This window comes from Cnephaeus nilssonii (genome assembly GCF_951640355.1).
Source record: "Cnephaeus nilssonii genome assembly, chromosome: 6".
Lineage (NCBI taxonomy): Eukaryota > Metazoa > Chordata > Mammalia > Chiroptera > Vespertilionidae > Cnephaeus > Cnephaeus nilssonii.
The window spans coordinates 81,498,076-81,505,201 of NC_137077.1; positions in this window are offsets into that span (position 1 = coordinate 81,498,076).

Below are 7,126 nucleotides of genomic sequence, written 5' to 3' on the forward strand. Positions count from 1 at the left end.
ACCCAGCTCAAAACAACAGCTCCTCATTTTGTCTATTCCAATGATAAAACTCAGGAGGTATTAGGATGAATAAAATAGTGGTCTCCTGACTACTGAAGTTCCACAAGTATGACATAAACAAATCACTAGCAAGACCAGCCCTGCCCAAATTGCCCAGTACTTTCCCAGTTTTAGCATTGACAATCCCACATCCCAGGAAATCCTTCAGTTCTAGATAAACTGGGACAGTTGGTAATGGTAGTATGGACTGCAAGCATTGCTTAACTGGTACCCTTAGCCCCTCCCCTATATAAATTTTGACTGGACACTACCACACAGTGAATTAGAATATCCATCATAGGAAGCCTACCAAATATACCCTCCCCTAAAGTTCCTTTTTTAACAGCTAGCATCTCTGTGGCTTTCAGTGTCCCAAACTAGGAATAACTCAATAAAACTGGGTTGAGGTGAAGAACTTCATATATATATTTCAAGTCTATCTAATTTTTTCTCTCTCTACCATACTACACAAAAGCCAGTCCCAGTTTGTCTGGGAAGACAGGCTAGGTCCAAAAGGCTAGGGCCTTTATTAAGAGTTTGGACTGAGGGAGGAGGAGGGCAAAAGGGGGGAAGAGGGACATCTGTAATACTGTCAACAATAAAAAGGGGAAGAAAGAGTTTGGGCTGAGAATCAACAAGGATCTTCTGTCAAAGTACCCAGAGTGTGGCCTTTTGTCCCTGGGTAGTCTATGAGAAAAGCATCTCCCGTGAAATTTTCTGTGCTTGAGAACATCAGTCCTAGGAGCAAATCTTGAAAAACACAGACAGTGGCACATCTCTACCTGGTAAATGTTGGCAGGAGATAAGACAGGTATATTGAATAATATCAGTAATCAGTATCCTACCTTATAATAGAGAAACATGCAAATTGACCGCACCTCCACTATGCCCATGATTGGGCCGGCAGGAGGCTGGGGGGCGGGACTCTGGGTGGCCTATCTGGCTGTTGAGAAGATCAAGATGGCGGCGCCCAGTCCTCTTAGTTCTGGGGGTCGCTGGGAAGATCGCCACCCGGGAAGGTGAGGCCAGGCTGCCCAGCCACTCCCGGGGGTCCCTGGGGAGATTGCTGCCCCGGGGAGGTGAGACCTGGCTGCCCAGCCACTCCAGAAGGTCCCTGGGGCGATCGACAACAGGGGGGTGTGTGGCATGGCTGGGCTGGCCCAGCCTCTCCCGGGGGTCCCTGGGGAGATCGGCAACCCGGGGGGGTGTGGCCAGGCCGCCCAGCCGCTCCCGGGTCCCTGGGGAGATCATCAACCTGGGGGGGCGTGGCCAGGCCCGCCCAGCTGCTCCCGGGGGTCCCTGGGGAGATCAGCAACACAGGGGGCGTGGCCGGGCCCGCCCAGCCACTCCTGGAGGTCCCTGGGGAGATCGGCACCCCGGGGAGGTGAGGCGGGACTCGCCCAGGCGCTCCAGGGGTCCCTGGGAACATTGCCTGCATGTGGTTGCTGAGACCCAGACCAGGCCTCTGGCCACAGATTCATAGCTTTGCGGAGGCCTAGGGCAGGGATCTGCCTCATCTGCAGAGAGACAGAGGTTCTGCAGTGCCCCCAAGACGTGGGTGGGCCCAGCCAGGGATCAAGGGGCATGGAAGGACTCCTGGCAGAGGGGCAAGGACCCTCACCCCTGAGGTGGGGGTTGAGGGGTGGTGCCACCTCAGTGGAGGGGTGCTGCACTGCAGGGTACTGGACTGACTGATGTGATTCAGAGAAGCTCCCAGTGCTAACGGGCTCGCTCAGGCGGCCTTCACACTTCAGAGGCAGTGACTCCTGCTCCTGCCTTGACCCAAAAGCAAGCTCGAGACACCCTGCCCCATAGCATAGCATGCCTAGGCAGTGAGTGGGAAGCCTTCCACCTGCTCCGGAGAAGCGGGGGTAGTAAAGAATGGGGGGGGCAGGGGACGGGGAGAGGAAAGAATGTGGAGCATCCGCAATGAAGAGGTGCTCGAGAAAGAGGCTCGGAAGCCTGACTGGAAGGTTTGTTCTGTTTGCTGGGCGGCTGCCCCTTAGGAAGCGCAAAGAACATGGCTCTGAGGGCTTCCTGTGTGCTGAGTCAAGTTCCACAGCCAACTGGAATTGGCCTCAGTTTCCTGGTCTGTAAAATGGATTAAGCATGTCCCAGTGCCTTCACTGAGCTTTGATGGCCAATTGAGATACTATATAAAGAAAATGAGGGAAGAAGTGAGAAAGAAAAGGAAGGACGAGCAACACAAAAGAAAGACTGAAAGGAACCTGTAAACCCATTGTCACTTAAATAGGGAATACAGTCAATAGTGTTGTAATGATGGTATGATGCCAGGTGGGTACTAGAAATATCGGGGAACACTTTGTAAAGTATATGATTGTCTAACCACTATTCTGTAACTAATATAAAACCTGAAACCAATACAAAATAATGTTGAATGTAAAGAAATGAAAATTGGAGTGAAATTTTTATAAATGTCAAAGTTTAAATAAAAGCTGTAAAGGAAGGAAGGGGAGAATAAAAAGTGTTTTTCATTTTACCACTTCATTAAAAAGACAGTTGTCTTTATATGGTGCTTTTATACTTTTCTAAGTCATTATCTCATTTTAATTTCCGAGCAACTTAAAGACAAGGTAAGTATTCCCTCCACTATTCAAAGAAAGGAAATCTTGGTGTCTGGTCCTAATGATTCAATCATCAAGCCCTTATTGTAAAGCAGGGTTAGTAAAATTTTCTGTGCAGGGTCATATCTATACTAATAAAAGCCTTGGGGGTGATCAGGCCAGCAGGGGAAGGTATTTGGGGACAATCAGGCCCGCAGAGGAGCAGTTAGGGGGCAATCAGGCCAGCAAGGGAGCAGTTAGGGGGCAATCAGGCAGGTAGGTGAGTGGTTAGAAGCCAGCGGTCCCGGATTGTGAGAGGGATGTCCAACTGCAGGTTTAGGCCCCGATTCCACAGGGATCGGGCCTAAACCTGCAGTTGGACATCCCCCGAGGGGTCCCATATTAGAGAGGGTGCAAGCTGGGCTGAGGGACACCCTTCCCAGTGCACGAATTTCGTGCACCCGGCCTCTAGTAGTAAATAAAGCCCTACCATTATGGAGGGGGGGGGGGGAGAGGAAGGGGAATGAAACCATTTTAAAGCACTGCATGAAAAAGCTATACTGTTAAAAGCAAACAATGTACTCAGTTGCATTCACATATTTTCACAATAAGCATTTCTTCGGTGCCTATTATATGCCAGACACTGATCTCAAGGCTTGGAAGGGGTAAAAATCAATAAGGAAAGATATGAAGTAAAATGTGCTAAAAGTATGATGTTCAAAGTGCCATGAGGAAGAGATTAACTCTGACATGGAAGCCTTGAAGTAGAAAGAAAACTAAGAAAACTAAGCAAAGAAGAGCCGACCAGGCAGAACAAATGTCACCTGTAAAGCTAAGGTCAAATGTATTGGTATTCTAGAGAATTTTCAAAAATTTTCTGTAGAAGGGGCATAGCACAGGATAATAGAATTAAATTTCTTTAATATTTGGCTTAAATATAGCTGATTCTAACATCTGCATCTGCATTACAAATGTGGTATATTGTTTTTGTTTTTTTGGTTGAAGTTTATCATATATCAGGCTATATGATGAACAGCAGAAAAATTAGCTATGGATAAGCCCGGAAAAAACACAGAGCTTTTAAAATTACTTTGAATAGTTGTTTTCTACATTTGTGTTAAGAATATAATAGACTTATAGTAGCTATTTTATTAATAATGATGCTAATAAGTAAGTTATTGAGCATTTAATATGTTGCAGGCACTGTTATAAACTTTAGATTTTTTTTCTTGTTAGCATAATTAATGTGCTACTATGAAAGATAAGTACATTTCCCAAAAGAAAAGAAAAATGAATGAGAAGAGTGGCAATGTTTCCCATTCTTGCAAAAAATTTTCCCAGCTTTATATGTAATTGGCATATGACATTGTGTAAGTTCAAGATATACAATGTGATTATATATATAAGTATGTATATAATGAATAATTGCCACAATAAGGTTAGTTGACACAGTCATGCTCTCACATAATTACCTTTTCATTATTTTTTGTGTGGTAAGAACTTGCAGCAACTTTCAAGTATACAATACAGCATGGTTAGCTGTAGTCACCATGCTGTGCATTAGAGCCCGAGAACTATTCATCTTATACCTGGGAAGTTGGTATCCATTTCTCCCACTCCTTCCTGCCTCTGGAAACCACCAACCTATTTTCTGTTTTATTTCAGAAACGGGTTCTGAAATAAATTCCACATATATAGTATTTGTCTTTTTTCTCTCTGATATAGTTCACCTAGCATAATGCCCTCAAGGTTCATCCATGTTGTCACCAATGGCAGGATTTTCTTCCTTCCTTCCATGACTGAATAATATTCCATTGTTCGTATGTGTGTGTGTTCATCCATTCATCCATTGACGATCACTTAGGTTATTTTTACTCATTCATCCATTGACGATCACTTAGGTTATTTTTATGTCTTGGTTATTGTAAATAATGCTGCAGTGAACATGAGGGCGCAGATATAGCTCTTCAAGAGAGTGATTGTATTTCCTTTAGATGTACTAGTATACTAGTATACCCAGAAGTAGAATTGCTGGCTCATATGAATGTTCTATTTTTTTTGGACCCTCCATTTTGCTTTCTATAGCAGTTGTACCAATTTATACTCCTATCAACAGTGGGGAAACAAATTTGCATTCTCACCCAAATGCTGAACATAGCCTTTAGTTCTGCCCCTCCAGGAAGTGTGGCCACAGATGCTCAGCAACCATGGAGCCTAGGTCCTATGGCCCACTTGGGCAAGGAGCCAAGCCAGCAACCCTGCCCACCTGTTGAACATAAGATAACAAGGGAGCCCAAAAAATGATACTGAGCAGCCTTAGAATCGAGCCTATAGTACCACCCAGCCACAGAATCCAGCAGCAGTGCCTGGCATGGAGCTCTGCTCAATTGTTGAACACAGTCTCTGGCCTCACCCAGGCAGAGAGCCCAGACAGTGACCCCATTCAGTTAGAGAGCATAGCCTGCACCACCACCCAACCAGGGAGTCCAGACAGCACCCCCACATGACTGCAGAACTCAGCCATGGCACCCTCCCCACTGACCTCACAGCATGGACAGTGGCCTCGCCCAACTAATATCCAAATAGCAGGCCCTGCCTGCTCACAGACACTACAAGTTCACCTATTGAACACCACAAACTGTGCTGACAGGCGAAGGTCTTTCTCTGCTAAAACAAACCTATAAAATCTGTAGGAGCGCCCTAACTGGTTTGGCTCAGTGAATGGAGTGTCGGCCTGTGGACTGAAGGGTCCCGGGTTCGATTCCGGTCAAGGGCATGTACCTTGGTTGCGGGCACATCCCCAGTGGGGAGTGTGCAGGAGGCAGCTGATCAATGTTTCTCTCTCATCGATGTTTCTGACTCTCTGTCCCTCTCTCTTCCTCTCTGTAAAAATCAATAAAATATATTTTAAAAAAATCTGTAGGAGCAGGCTCTGTACTCAATGCACAGTTACAAACACAGAGTATAAAGATCACAAAGAATTATGTAGCTGTGACACCACCAAAGGAAACAAAGCTCCAAAACTGACCCTAACACATTGAAGATCTATGAACTATCTGACAAATAATTCAGAATACGGTAATCATCTTAAAGGAGCTCAGTGAATTACAAGAACACACAGACAGACAACTACACAAAATTAGGAAATCAATGTATGAACAAAATGAGAAGTTTAACAAAGAAATAAAAAATATTAAAAAGATAAAAATCAGACAGAAATCCTGGAACTAAAGAATACAATGACTGAAGAATTCAAGAGAGAGCTTCAACAGCAGGAGAAAATCAGTGAATTCAAAGACAGATCATTTGAAATTACCCATTTAGAGGAGCAAAACCAAAAAAGAATAGCATATTAAAAGAAACAATGTATGCATTATGGAGGTCCTGTCAAGAAAAGAGGAAGAGAAAGAGACAGAAAACCTATTTAAATAAATAATGGGTGAAAACTTCCCAAATTTGGGGAGAGAAATTGATGTCCAGATTCATGAAGTTCAAAGGATCCCAGATAGGTCAAACCCAAAAAATGCTATATGCCAACCTTACCATGTAAACCTCATGAAAACCACAAAAGAAAACCTGTAGTAGATACAAAAAAGGTTATAATAAAGAAATAAAAGCATATCCTCACAGAAAGTCATTAAATCTCAAGGGACGACAGCATGAAAGGAAGCAAAGAACAAAGGATCTATGATAATCAGTAAACAATTACCAAATGGCAATAGTAAGTTCTTAAGGATCAATAATTTCTTTAAATGTGAATGGATTAAATCTTTCAGTCTTGCAATTTTCTTTAATATCTGGCTTATATATAGCTGATTCTAATATCTGCATTACAAATGTGATATGTTGTTTTTGGTTGAAGTTTATCCACTTGTCATATATCAGGCTCTATGCTGAACAGCAGAAAGAAACATGATGATGAATAAAACAAATATAATCTCTCCATTCATGGAACTTACAGTCTACTGAGGGATACAGTTTGTCAACCATAAGTATACGAGTAACTTCCTAATTGCTACTGCAATACCACTATTAAGGAAAGGCAGAGGATGCTGTGAGAGTGCCAGACCAGAGGAACTGATGAAGGCTGAGGAATCTGGGATTAAGTGATTTGCAGATATAACTACATTGCTACCTTCAGGAAAAAGGAAAAGCACATTTTCATATCTTAATTTTAGATTTTCATTTTAAAAAATAAAATTTATTATTAGCAAACTCACACTGAAGCAATCAGCTAGACAGATGGAAACTTTGGATTCAAAGCAGATTCATGCCTTTCTATCAGCTAGCAATTAGACATGTGAAAGCATATTCTTAAATCATAAAGTGTCAAAGATTTGCAATTTTCAAAGCAATACTGTCAGGTGGCAGAACTTACAAAATTATCCAATTTTTTTTATTACTGCCTTTGATTTATATGTCCTCAAAACAAGGTTTGGAAATCTTCCCATTTTAGTTATTGCAGTCACTGGAAAAAATTGAGAACATAGCATATTTTTTCCTTCTTAAAATTATAGTAGAGT